This window comes from Amblyomma maculatum, chromosome 4 (genome assembly GCF_055883805.1).
Source record: "Amblyomma maculatum isolate TAMU_Amacu chromosome 4, ASM5588380v1, whole genome shotgun sequence".
NCBI classification, from domain to species: Eukaryota; Metazoa; Arthropoda; class Arachnida; order Ixodida; family Ixodidae; genus Amblyomma; species Amblyomma maculatum.
This window is the reverse complement of record NC_139347.1, coordinates 113701758-113716086: the sequence shown is the minus strand read 5'-3', so window position 1 is coordinate 113716086 and position 14329 is coordinate 113701758. Positions and strand designations below refer to the sequence as shown.

The 14329-nt window shown below is 45.8% G+C and overlaps 1 protein-coding gene and 1 long non-coding RNA gene across 2 annotated transcripts in view; both read left to right on the top strand.

Moving 5' to 3' along the window:
* LOC146191975 (glutamate receptor-like) overlaps positions 1-14329 on the top strand; it is a 49122-nt gene that overhangs the window by 24774 nt on the left and 10019 nt on the right. The window lies entirely within an intron of this gene.
* On the top strand, positions 3826-4555 carry LOC146191976 (uncharacterized). The gene is made up of 2 exons (XR_014706379.1): positions 3826-3960; positions 4413-4555. It is a non-coding gene; the product is annotated as an uncharacterized LOC146191976 (long non-coding RNA).

Sequence of the window (14329 nt, the reverse complement as noted above, 5' to 3'; positions counted from 1 at the left end):
GCGCAGCAGGGTGTCAAGCTGCTCCCACTGATGCAGCCACGAGCCCCGAGTAGGCCCCCTTGCAGCAGCTTTCCCTGTCGTGGACGCAGGCTGCCGCTCCACGAACTCTGCTCGCTCGCCACGTGGCCGACACGAAACCGTTTTCCCTTGGCGGTGACAGCGGGCTCGGGATCCAGGAAGGCGGCCATTCAGCGAAGGCTTACGCTCTCGATGCCCAATTAACGCTCATAATAGCATCCGCTGGCCCTATCTCGCTAGCCCCTTTTTACTTTTTTTCCTAACCTACCCCCCTTCCCTTCGGTCTTTTCCATAGAGAAAGCGCGTGCTTGCTCTAGCTGGAGGCGAAGTGCACTGAATATATCGACAGTGTCCTGTCCATATTCAGCACAGGAAATTACTCCCTGCGCGTTGGCTAGAGTTATTTCTGCCGTGGACGCAAGCTGTAACAAGGCGCTCGAATATCAATCCCGGCCTCTCGTTGCAGCTGCGCCTAATGGTTGGGGAGAGCGTCCTCCTCGGGCAACTTAATGCGCTTGTATTGCGAAGCGGATTGTGTAAAGCCACCACCTTCTATTGCAGTATAATGTCGCGCGGTCGGCGTGTGCCCGACGCAGCAAACGTGACGTTGTTGCGAACTTATAGAGCAAGTGCTACACGTTCGACAAATTTGCCATGCACATCACCAGGCAGCGAAATGGCACAACTTGAAGCAGTCTTAGGGCCGCTCGCATGCATAGCGATGCACGTATGTGCGACCCAGCTCGTCTCACCGCGCTGCCGACCTCGAAGGACTCATATGCGTATCCTCGTGGGAAAAAAAAGGTTGTGCAAGTGCCATCGGAGTTTAGCAGGCAGGGATTCATCGCGCTCACAGCAATACAAGCTGTGCTCAGGCGCCCAGCTGCACAGGCAGAGATAACAGCGTTCCGTTATGTGCGCCGCAGCGCTCAGCTCCAGATGTTGAACACTTGCAGACAAAACCAGATCTGTCCATGCGCTCTTTTGCTAGGCTCCCCTCTGCACTGATGCAATTCTAATGGGCACTGCTTGCACCCAGGGAAGGTGGGTAGTCATCTCCCCGTATCGCAAATCGGGCATGAGAGAATTAAGCAAACCTCCTAAAATTTGTACATGCGCTTGTCAGATTGAAGCAATCATCAGGAAGAGCATAAAAACAGCCATTGGTCCCGTCTACGAACCGGCTAATGAAGCTGGGGTTCATAATACGCTGGCAGAGGTGACAGAGGTCAACCAAATCTCCCAGTACGAAAGACTGGCAAAGACCCGGATAGGCAGAAGCATATATACTGCTAAAACTAGGTATTCGATACGAAAGCCAAAGGACCAGAATACGGATGTCCCGATGGAAGTCAGGAAGCGAATAAAATACCCCCGCTGCTACGAAACATGCATCCAGGGCAATATATCACCAGGAAAGAAGGAAGAAATTAAAGGGCGGAAACACTGCAGAAGATATATCAAGAGACGTACAGGACGTGGTCTATGTTGTCGCCGGCAAGTATGAAAGAAATCTAAGAATAAGTGGCTCGGTTAGAACGAGCTTAGTACACGGCTGAAGAGGTGGCAATTGCCCTTGCAATAGCAGCTAGGGAGAATAATCCGGCTAATATGGGCACCAGCCCACTCACAGCTACAGGGAAATAAGAAATCTCATAACCTTCCCCGCGGTCTAACCTTACATCCTTACAGGCTAGTCAGCTACAAAGAGGCTACTGAGCACTATCAGCTAAACAGGGTAAATATACCACCGGCAGATAGGATACTAAATAAGATCCAAGAAAACATTTGGTGGTGCTTACAAACAAGGACTTTTCCGAATTAATTTAGTCACCCCAAGCAGATGGTACCCGTAACAATTCTCAGATAAGTGAAAACTATGTCAGGATAAGGCGGATCTGGTACATATGACATGGGTGATATGGACGTGTCCAGAAATAAAAAAAATATAAATGGACAAAAACAGAAGAATTTTGTTGAGCTCACACCGACTCAGCTAGGTGTAATCCGACTGGCCGAACACGTCGCCCGGGTCCAAGGACATCCAGGCCGTCTTGTAGGCGGATAGGTTGAAGTCTATCCTTTATCTGTTGGGGATTAAAGATACCACCACTACCACCGAGGCTGCATCGCAAGTTCCACGTACGGTGTCGCCACCACGCGGCTACTTCAGGAATCGCCCGAAGGGTGGTAGCGGTGGAGGACGCCCTGCTTGCAGAGGCGCCTCCCGCCCAACATCTGTGCTGTTTAGCTGTTTGTCGCATCGCGTACTGCTTTTCGCGTGCCGTTCTGCTTCGAGTGCTTTTTTCTTTTTTTACATAACCAGAGCTTATCGCAACGTCCACGCATGCGTATAAAGCACACAATATCGGTAAACAGGAAATTTGCCGAGTTATTTGTCTTTCGCGCAACATTCAACTGTGCGACCGAAAACGACATTAACCTGCATACATAATTTTCCTATTGGTCATAAGCTCGAGAAAGAGTCTCCGTGTCGGCATGTCGGGTATAGGTATCATGAACATTTAAAGTAGCGTGAGAAAAACGGGCACGAAGAAAAAAGCGCTAGCAGCATGGCTAGAGCTGATCAAGGATTACATCGTAAGGATGAGTTATCAAGGGTAACATCGAAAAACTTTGAACCAAGACTGTGATAGTTTTTTGGTCCAAATTATTTATTGTTGGCACTTTACCATGGAGCAATGACCTTGAGTGACGGAAACTTAACTACCATTGAGCGCAACATTTTTTATCGGCAACCGCTGCTGCAAAGACCGTACATGTATTTGTAAGAAATCAAATTAATATTTCCCGCGTGATGGCTTGTGTGACGCGTTTGCAGTCAGAAACCGCGCGTGCACTAAATTTGGAGTATATATACTGAATTTATGCGACGTGGGGCAACATCCGAAGCCAGTAGTATCCTTTGTGGTACCCACCCTAGCAAAAAAGACCAATAGGGTGCGTTATTGGTTTTATAAGAATCGGTATTGGTTCTGTAGGTATTCTATGTGTTTTATCTGCATTTCTATGAGACTTATTCAGAAACTCATAAATCTTATAGACTGGTACATATTTGTCCTATAGGCAATAGTATTGGTTTCATAGGTTTATCGGTGGGTTGTATAAGAAAAGTATCAGACCAGTGCAGAAGCCCATACATCTTATAGGCTGATACATGCTTGTCTTGTAGACTACTACATATTGGTTCATGTGTCTGATACATCAGTATGCCTTTGTTTATGGGTCTTGCATGCAGGATCAGTACGTTGGAGATTTTAGGTCTATGTCATTGTTTCCTTTTCCATCTCGGACACATCCCCAAAACTCACGCATTCATCCCGTTTATTGAGTGTTGCCGTAACGTACAATATTAGCCGCAATAACAATTGAGAACGCTGCGCGCGGTCTCAACAAACTACGTACGGTTGGAGCCGCAAGACGCGCGACGCTGTTGCTACTGGATCACTGAATGGAGATGGGAAAGCACGCGGATATAGCACGGTTCTGTCGGGGCCCAGCTCAGTCACAATCACCTACATGTGCAGAGCAGGACGGTGAAATGGATTGAGAGGCGCGCGTCCAAGCAACTGCAACGCTGCAACCGCCGCCGAAGCGAGAGGAGTCGACATCGAGCACGCGACGAGTACGGCTCGAGCTGCCGACGCGGTAGCGCGATGCCGGCGGCGCTTCGCTGCGGAGAGGTAGGTTTCCTTTCTCTCACTCCCACTTCCGCGCAAGCGTTCCCGTGCTGGCCTCTCTCATCCTCCTTTCCACCTCTCCTCTGGGCGCGCATGCGCAGCTCCGTAGAGGCATTGGCGCTGGCGCGATCGCTGATCGGGCGGCAGTTCGGTCGGTGCCCTGTGTTTATAAGTTTTCGCCGATTTTCGGGGTGCTTCTCGAGGATATCAACGTTCCAGCGCACGTTCAGCTTTTGATCAGGTGCGTGTGCATCACTTGCAACTTCGGGCTGACGTTTATACTTTGTCAGTGTATGATGTGGCTTTGCGTTGCAGAATGCCGTTGCCTGCACGCCAACAAAGGAATTTAAATCGCGCGGTGTGATATAACGCAGCGTCGAGTTTTAAAGTTGTCGGCACGATTTCTTGAAAGCATTGATGAAACTTTTTAGCGTTAATCTGTTTTCGAATATCGTGCGCACTGTGTTTAAGTGGCAGAACCTGTGGTGAGGCGAAAGGCGGAATGTTGGTTCAGCAGCTACCTCGGCGTTCAGTAATGGCGGCGCCTCTCCTCTCCTAACTGCCTCCGCATGAATACGCGCGCAATCGCGGTTGCCGGTATATGTGTGGACCGATTTTTTGAAGTCATGGTGGTGTCGCGTTCTTGAAATCGCTTATTTTTCAAGCTGTAACGCAATTTTTTATTTCTTTCAGGTGCCTTAGCATTCGAGAGACTACATCATCGGGCCGAAATCCGCAATCTTGGAATCGAGGGCTACCTGGATGCAGTCAATGTTTGGATTATGTGCCAGTATGCGTTGCCGCTGTCATTGTGGATTAAAATGTGTATACATGCACCTGCTGCGTAACTCATCCCTAGAAAATGGAACATAGCTGCCCTCTCCTTTCAGGTGTCCGGAGAGGTAAAACACCCGCAGCTACTCGATGAGACCAATATTCCATAGGGCCTACAAAACCAATAGGAAGCCTACTGGTTTTGTAGGTCTATCAGATTATTGACAGCTATGGGTGTACTAGCATTACAGACCTATCAGTTTATCAGATGCCATAGGACCGATAAAACCATAGCCTATACGACCAGTAAACAATTGACCTATAAAACCAATACTCCAGTAGACCTGTAAAACCAATCGGCTAGGATACCCATAAGACCAATACTCTGGCAGACCTATAAAACCAATATCAATAATCTGATAGGCTATTAGTTTTCTATCGGATTTTTTTGCTAGGGCAGGAAGTCGTAGCTGTTCTCGTTTCAAAGCAGGAAGTACGCCGATTATGAAGCGATCACTGCTAAAAAATACTTTTGTCAGAGCTTGTTTGCAATTTACAATTAATTAAAAATCGATACATATCAATGGTGCTCCAAACGGGATTAGCATGGGCTGAAATGAGCCCTGTAAACCATGAGTCCCACTTCCCAGTGCCTTTCATTTTGCTTGTCTAGGCAGCAACGCGAAATCGAGGGAAAAGCGAGGCCACAGAATACGAGGTCGGCGTACACCTTCATGTTGAAGAGAGTGCCATGAATAAGATACAGAGCCGCAGAATTTCTAAATATTCATCTTGCTATCGACACACGTTTGTCTGCCGTTTTTCTTGCCGCGATTAGAGCCACAGCTGCCGCTTCACGCCCTTAGTAGTCAAATTCTTTGCATATCACACGGGCTACCCCTGCATCGGGTGCTTTTACTGCACTTGATATGCACACGCACTGAATGCTTGTACGGTGGTAACACAACGGAGCCTACAATGAGAGCTTTCTAGCACACACGTACATTTTTTTTTTTTTTTTTAATTTTAAGGCATCATCTGCCAGCGCAGCGCTGCCGCCGACTAGCCGGACCACCATTCGGGCAGCCATATTGGATTTCCAGTAGCGCCCTCTATAGGCCGCTGAACTTGCGGGGCGCGGCAGACAGATAGTAATGTTACTTCTCATACCATCAACGTGCGCGCGCGAAAGTGCATATCCTACAATGTTCGCCGTCCGCCCGCAGGCCATGGTAAAATCAAAACACTACGAGGATGCCCATCACACCAGCGTCCGGCGCGCGTCGCGCTTCTGTAGAGCCACGGCCGCTCAATGGAGGCGCACTTGGGTGCGGCCCGTCGCGTCGCCCAGAAGAGCCGTATTGCGCCTAGTTCTCATCGCCACCGCTGCGGCGCCACCGCTCCGGGACGAGTCCGGACGGAGAGCTGCGCGCAGCGGCCGTGGCTGTGCTTTCGTTTCGGCGTCCGCGTGTTCGGCGCTTGCTCAATTTAGGATTTATGAGCGGCGTTTCACACATTATGTGATGCTACGTGCAAGTTTGCTATTGATAAGGTGATAGCGGCATGTCATCATCACTGGGCTTTTCCAAGTCATTCGTGGTCTTCCGTTTACAACGAGAATCGAGGCAGTCGTGTGCTTCGCTGAGTGGGCACCCATTTAGTTGCGTTTCAACCACTGTAATAACGTATTAGATATTGCGATCTTGAAATCGGGACAAGGTTTGGGGCCATTTATTCAGCGTGCACTTTTCTGGAAACTTACAATTGAGGACGTAGAGTTCAACATTATTGTTCATCCAGTTCCTCCGTTTTCCCTGGAAATAATATTCAAGTGGGTACCACCACCTAAACATACTAGCTAACACAAACTGTTGCAAAAGAAACAACACAAGACAGCCAGTTCATCAACACGCCCGCAAGCTCAGGCAATTTTTTTTTTGTTTGATTATGAAGTCGCGTGATGCACAGAAGGCACGCAAGCTTATTTAACAAGCGAAGAACTTTAATCGAAAAAGGTTTATGCGCAAGCGTGATATTTTCCATTGTCAGATTGATGTTGCCAGTCCAGTTGATCAGCAGTGGTCGCATTAGTTTGGTTAGGTCCTTAGTGTGACTGCGGTTTTCTCTCTCGCAAATCAACTCCGGAAATTGCACAAAATAGGGAAGAAGGGATGAAAGCTTGCTGCTTCTTCTGACCTCCGGGCACTTCACCACCTTGCTAACAAAGGTGCATGGTGATTTTCAGATACCTTAGGCGTCCGTCGCCAAGAATTTTGGTAAGTCGAGGGTTTTGCAGGAATCACAAGGCACAAAGTTAATAAATGGATGGGGACTAATAAAATAAAATTATTGACACTCTAAAGTAAGCACTAGAAGTTATTTAAACTTTGGTAATATATAAATAATGAAAACACGGGCAGGCACTGAAAACAGAATAAATAAAAATGTTTCATGAGATTCTGTAAAACTATTCATACTTTCTCTTCAAATGGACGTGCAAGGTAACCAGCCAAGAATGCAATCGGTGCTAACTCTATATCAGCTGCTGGCTCACACCCCACATGAATGAATCCAAGCTGACTCGAAAACTCTCTCGCAGCAGACGTGACATGGCAGTTGGCAAGGTACAACTTTCATAATAACGAATTCCAAGTTTTATAGCTGCCTATTGTTGATAGGTGCATTTGCAGACCGATGCTTGCAAGATGCCAACCTGCACAAAGCATGGCAAAATGTGTATTTCAGTCGATAAATTTTTTTTTTCGCTAGTGGTACCTTCAGTATTTTCTTCGAGGTGAAAACTCCAGCCCTTGCGTCAACTTTGCCGTTCCCACCTTTGAATTGCCTTAGACTGCTAAAAAGCGATTCTATAGACCCGCTTTCAGAGCCTGCTTTAGGGCGTATCGGAAGCTGAAAATAAGATTCGGTTAAATGCAATGCACTAGTAAGGCACACAGAAGACATTGTTGTAAGATACTTGATGTGATCAAGAAGGTACTTAATTTGCGCCACTGTGGATCTGATTGTCATGATTGTTGCTTCGTACGTTTGCTTGGTTAGCCTTTGCTTTCACGTGCCCCTTGGACCTGAATGTATTCGATATGGCAAAGTCCAACTCTAACCAAGATAGTCGCTCGTCATCTGACAAATAGAGCGGCTTCTCATGGTGTCTCCATGGCTTCACTTATGCGATGTTGGGCAAGGCATACCATTTTGATATCGTCATAAAAGTGATCGTGGCGCAGCTATCTTGAAACACACATGCTTCAGGATAATACGGGGGTTGTCCAGGAGAAAATGAAGTGTAGCTATAACAAGTGGGGAAAATAAAGCTATTGACCTGCGCACATTAATTTTTTCAAGGTTGTTTGGCTCAACATCAGCCCGCGTGAGTAACTTGTAATGTGGGAAGTTCGAGAACACGGAGGGGACAGCTGAAGGAAGCAGGATCTTCAGTTTTATGTTCTTCCTGTAATCGTCATCTGTGGAGTGTAGTGAGTATACCAGTGACTTGTCACTCGGCTCCCACCGGCTTCCTTTTCCATCCTAGCCCTCCCGAGATATGTTTTTCAGCTGTTGCTCGACGTTGTAAATCGCATGGGAACTCATGGTAACCGATCTTTTCTTGCTTTCGTGGAGCACAGCGGCACACAGCAGTGGCCTGGCGTGGTGCTGCATACGATTAGAACGCCGTTATGCTGAGTAGTCAAAACGATAACACGCGCCAACCCAGCCAGCGCGCTCCTTCCGCGTCGTCTGCTTGCCCGTGCCGGCGGCGTCTTGTCCTGGAGTGGTGGCGCCCTCGCGGAGAATGACGGCGGAAACTGTAACTTCTCCCAATACGCGCTTCCCCAGCCATTGAGGCGCGACGCGACGGGCCGCACCAAGTGCGCCTCCATTGAGCGGCCGTGGTAGAGCGGTGGCGTCGTGTGACGTCCTGCGCTCGCAGAAAATTGCCATATCACAATGGCTAGCATCAGCCCTCGAGGAAATAAGAGCAGTTTTACTTTGTTGCCATTGTGCAATCACCATTGGCAATGTTGAAAGTCAGTCCACTCACTGCCATGTGTGTCGGTTATCGGATACACCACTCAATTTGTCACACCTCTGGCCCCACGTTGGGTGCCAATATGGGGTTTACTCTTGTGATAACGCTCCATGGGGGGCAGACACGGAAATCACTTTCGCCCCAGCATGCCAGCCTTAGCAGTCAGAGCTGTCACCTCCAACACGCGGTACGAAAAGTCGCCATTCAGGCGGGTTCATGCGGGTTTGGGCAAAAGGGTACAAACGCGAGTTACGTGTTAGAAGCAGGCTTGTGCCCGATAAATTATACAGAGGCAAAAATAACGTTCAAATACAACCTCCGTAAAGAGCCAACGTCCCGCTCTCGTGCGGGGTAAAGAAAACCCACCAAAAGGAGGAAGCACCCGCGAAAATGAGGTCACCCGCCGAGAGAATCGCGGGAGGCGCGCTCGTCTCGGACTGTGGAGAGGTCGCCAGACTATGTCAGGAGGAAGGAGGGAAGGCCGAGGTGGCGTCGCTGCGGGAGGCCAGTGTGCCCTCCTCTCACCGTCCTCCCTAAGAGGCGTATAACCATGCGTGTTAATTACACATGGCAGTTATAATGAAACAGGGGTTTCATGTGTACCCGCAGAAAGTATGACGAGTATATATCACAGATACTTTGTTGGTCAGATGGGGTATTGATCCAGTCCTTGGAACTGTCTCACTTCATAGCACACTAAAATGTGCTATAAGTTTGGCTAATGCAAGCTTTGCTCGTTTGTGGGGTTTAACATCCCAAAGAAACTCGGGCTATGAGGGACTTTATTGTGCAGGCTTTTAATTTTTCTGACCAAATGGTTTAATGTGGATATCGCACGAGGCACCCCTTGTTTAGTCGCCATTGAAATGTGGCTGCCACAATCACAAACTCGAGGCACCCCTTGTTTAGTCTCCATTGAAATGTGGCTGCTACAATCACAAACTCATATTTTTCATGTCCTGCCTCTTCTATATATCACCCCGTAAGGCAAGTCCAGGATACTTGTTGCAAATAAACTTGTTTTTTACACAGAGGGAGGTCTTAGATATTCTATACAATACGCACACTGCTGTAAAGTTACCCAAGTTTTGCACGGCAAGTATATGCCTCAATGAGAGTTGTGCAACTCGAAAAAAACTGGTCTTGTGATTGACCTGTGTCGATTTATAATGCAGCGAATAAAGTTCCTTTTAGACCAACATACTATTTGCGTTTAGACTTAGAAATGGAAAATGCAGCAGCCTCTCCATTAGTGGGCATATCTCATCTAGAGGTTTCAACTCCTAAAATAAAGTCAGTTACGGCCATTTGATTATGCTATCTACCCTTTCCAACTCCACAAAGTCGTCATGTACTGCCCGCCAAAAACTTGTAACATACCAGCAGTTTCCAAAATACGATACATAATGGGCCTTTTTTTCAGTAGTGCACCAATCTTCCAGCCGCCAGACGAAGTACATTTGACGGAAGGTGTTATTTAGAAATTGTGCAGAAATTCGTTAACAATACTCGGATGGGCTTATTTTCCAAGCAGTAGTTGAGTGCAGGGCCGATGTCATCTAGTCTGGGCGAGGGTCATCTGAGGACGCACCTTGAAACACTACTCCCCTGCACCACCCTTTATTTCATGACAACCGGGTGCAGATGAACCTGGCTGCGTCTTCTCAATCTCGCTTGAGACGAGCTAGGGGAGGTGGGGACAATGCAATGCGTGCATCCAAAGGCCTGGAAGATTATAGCATTGAACGCAAGTATTGCGCACCAGTTCGTTACATCGATGAAGCAAGGGGCGTCGTTTTGCAGAAAAGCACACGAAGGGAACACTCCTTTTTGCGTAGCATCCCAGCGAAAATGACGGCCGAGGGGGCTTCATGTGTGTGCAGTAATGCTATTCAAAAAAGTCCATTGAGGGCAGTTGATGCTTTCCCAGTAGAAAGACCTCTCCTCATTTCAAGATCATGAACTTTCCTGCCGCAGGTCATACTTCCGGAAAGACGGGTCTACTTTTAAAAGAATGTTCAATTTTGTAGTGTGATTGGCAGCAACGTGTGGTGGAAACAGACCCATTAGAAAGGCCGCATGAAGCGCACGCTACCCCATCTCGAGACCGGTCGTGGCATACAGGCTGCAAACAAGCTCCCGGTACTCCTGTAGCAGTAACATGGTAGCGTCTATTGTCGGTAAACTGTCTTTTCACCTTTATAGTAAAGCGATTAGGAAATAGTTTTTTTAGGACGATACACTTCTGCTCTGCTCTCCAGGAGGGAGACTAGCCGAAGGGGAGAGAACAGCACGAAAAGTGATACCGCTGCAGTGTTTATCAAAATGACTAGGCTTTCAGTTATGCAGCTGTATGAATAATGGCTGGCAGGATTAGTGCTTGAAAAGCAGTGCAGCACCAGAAGCCAAACAGCTGCGATCGCATACACAGTAAGCCGGACCCCTAATTTTCTTCGAGAAGCAAAAAACGGATGCCATGAAGTCCACTCATTCTAAAAGCAACAGGACCTTCTTACTGTTTCTTTCAACTTTCTTCCGATTCTTTTTTTTTAGGGTAATGCTAAGTATGCGCTTCCTCCTTAACTATCTCGAGCTCCTGTCGAGAAAATTTCTGGCTGCCTCCCTGGTTACAAAAGTAGAAAGTTCAAAACCAGAAACAAGGCTCGCACTTTATTTCACAGCATTTACAAACATCGATGAGTATACTCGCAGTGTGCAAATGAAAGAGCAATGGTATTTCACGCAGCTGGCACAGTAAACTGTATGAGACGCCACGAGTTCATACACTTAGCGGCAGGGCTTACTGGTCCCAAATAAAAGAAGACTATGAAACACCCTAGCTCAAGTAGAGATATCTGAATGATTATCACCAGCGTGCCTAGTTATGCACACATCAATGACTCACAAAGGGAGAAGTTTCCCAGCAGAACACTGCTAGGCATTGGAGTAATTCAAATGAATCATGATAATAAATTTTGGCAGGATTCTTATCAGGCCCTCCATGCTCTGAATCAATTAAAGGACACAGACACCAAATTTTCGGATGCATGCTTTTGCTTTTGTAATCATGCTTAGAGAATCAGTATGCATAGATTACCATGTATTCACTACAACTAGTAAACAATTGTTAGTAGAATGCCGCTCTCATGCTGTTCTGGTTTTAATAGCCAAATGACAGCTTCAATGTCAATGGTGCATCAAAACGCATCAAAAGCTGAGATATAGTCACTGCTTCACTCTGTACAACACTGAAGTCAGCCTAGTTTAAAATCCAGGGTGAATATGAAAGAACAAGCAGCAATTATACTGCAGTTCAATTAATGCCTCATGTGACATTTATATGGACCATTAACGTTGCGCAGCTCTAGGAATCAAAACAGAAACAGCATGACAGAAAAATATGATTATTAATTATTTGGTGGTCAAATGCAAATACCACATGGTGATCCATGCATAACAATGCTTTTTGCATCACTGCAAAAAAAGAAAAGAAAAAAAAAAAGAAGACATTTTAATAAAATTAGAATTAGGAAGTCATGCTGACATCAACGGCAAGGTTTGTTCAAGCTGAGACAGCCTGAATAAGAAACTACAATACCTGAAATTATTAACATCATATTGAAAGTGCAGTATGTTATCTCAATTATGACAGTGCTTAACTACATTTGATAAACTAGGAAAGCACCGTGATATCAAAGAGGATGTATTGCATCTAGCCTAAAGGAAGATGCTTCTATTTGGCCTTTTTTATTATAAACTCTAAGGACTAACAACATATACATTATATCTGACATATGGATTAAAGCCAACAAAATCTATTCTTGCCATGAGTAGAAAAAGTTGAGACTTGCACACAAAAAAAAACCGCCCACACTTAGGACAATAATCTCACCATGGGTTGGCATTAACCCACCCACAGTCATTAACACATAGCTGCCTAACATTTAAATTGTGTAGCTGCTTACCGCAGTAAATTCAAACAAATCACCACAAAAGTTTCACTCATGAAGCACAAAACAATGCTACAGTTTGTATATGTGAGCAGAAGCTTGAACATGCCAGAAGGTGAAATAAAAACACAGCGGTCTTGAACATTAGAAACGGGCAACGAATTATGGCGAAGAGAAACAGCAGACGGATAAGCATGACTATTACTGGACACCCTCGATTCTAATGCACACCCTGTTTAAACATAAGTTCGAATTCCATATTCACAGAGATTAAACGACTGTAATCTGTGTAGAAGCTGGAAGCATTCTTCATATTTACTTTCATAATTCCTCATCGCTCTCTTTGCACTTCCCAATGCTCATCGCGACACATACACCAGTAACAGTAACGAGTGCACAGTAATGCAAATGCAAGAATCAGTTGGAGAAAAAATACCTCAGCTCACCTTCAAAACCCTTACAAACGAATCCAACCCAGCTGACCAGCGTGGCAAGCGTAATACAGAACTACTAATGGTTTGTAATTTCCAGTGCAATGTGCACTCCGAAGGTTACCGCAAGTAAAGTAATCAATCAGAAACTTTCTATTGCACCATCTACTGCGCAGATTATACGCAGATCAAATTTTCATTAGGGGAACAGATCGATCTGCATATAAATATACAGCCTTTCTTTCCTTTACATGTTATGCCCTACACATCTCAATGATAGCAGGCAGCAGCATTGGGCACATACCAGTCATAGCTTGCCTAACACTGCTTTAGACATCTCAAATATGTTTGCTCCATGTATAGGTAAACCCTTTCCCACTATTTCAGAGCCATTCTTTTGAATACTTTTGAATAAAAGGTCAACTTTACACAGCAATGCTCATGGCTAGGGCTAATGTCCCCAAGATGTTAGCCATGTTAACTGCTAATGCAGAAGTCTAAACCACCATCTGGCTATGATACTTTGGCTATTTAGTAGTGTGGTTACTGTTTGATCTGACGCCAACATACCTGCCACTTTGAGGCTCGATTTTCATGCCAAAATAAGAGTGCATTAGAATCTAATAAATGCCGTAATTGTGCGAAATGCTGGGTATGGTAACTGACACAAATGGTTGTGGGAAAGGTAAGCTCTTTCTGTAGAATGTGCTGTCTTCCTTTTCCTGCCTTCACTGAGCAGCATTAAAAAATGAAGATGTCTAAATGGCTCCTACTGCTGTGAGCAATGGGTTAAAGGACAAACAGGAGGCACTAATGACTGTTTTGACCCTGCTTCAAACATAGGGTGAATGCCCTGCAGAATGACAACTTTTTGATGGTACCCAACTATTCTCAATTCTCTTTTAAGAATAATTAGAAAAGGCACTTAGAAACTCCTTCCAGGTAAGACCACAGCACGAATCTGGTGCTACACTAAGCAGCCACCAGGTTGAGTGTGCAATAACATCACCTCATGTGAGCAAGGCCAAAGCTGCTTGCCTTCATGCTAATTCAGCTAATGCCTCTTTGGACTAATGCAAAACATAACTATGCTGTGTACGAGACATGTCTCAGAGAAAACATTTGAAGGGCAATAGCTTTTCTGACCACCTCCCACTTTGGCACTCCCAGGCTTTCACCCTTAAATGCACAGTCAGTTCCAGTATGCTAAAGAATGGCAGTACTGCAGATATAAATACATTAAATTCCCGTTTTAAAGGTAAGTGTCACTAAAAGGGCACTCATTGATAGTTAGCAATAGCCTGTCATGTGGCAATGTATCCTTAAGCGTTTAATAAACTTGCAATCATTTTTGAAAAAAAAAAAAAAAAAGAAAAAACAAAAAAAAAGGGGAAAAAAAAGTGCATG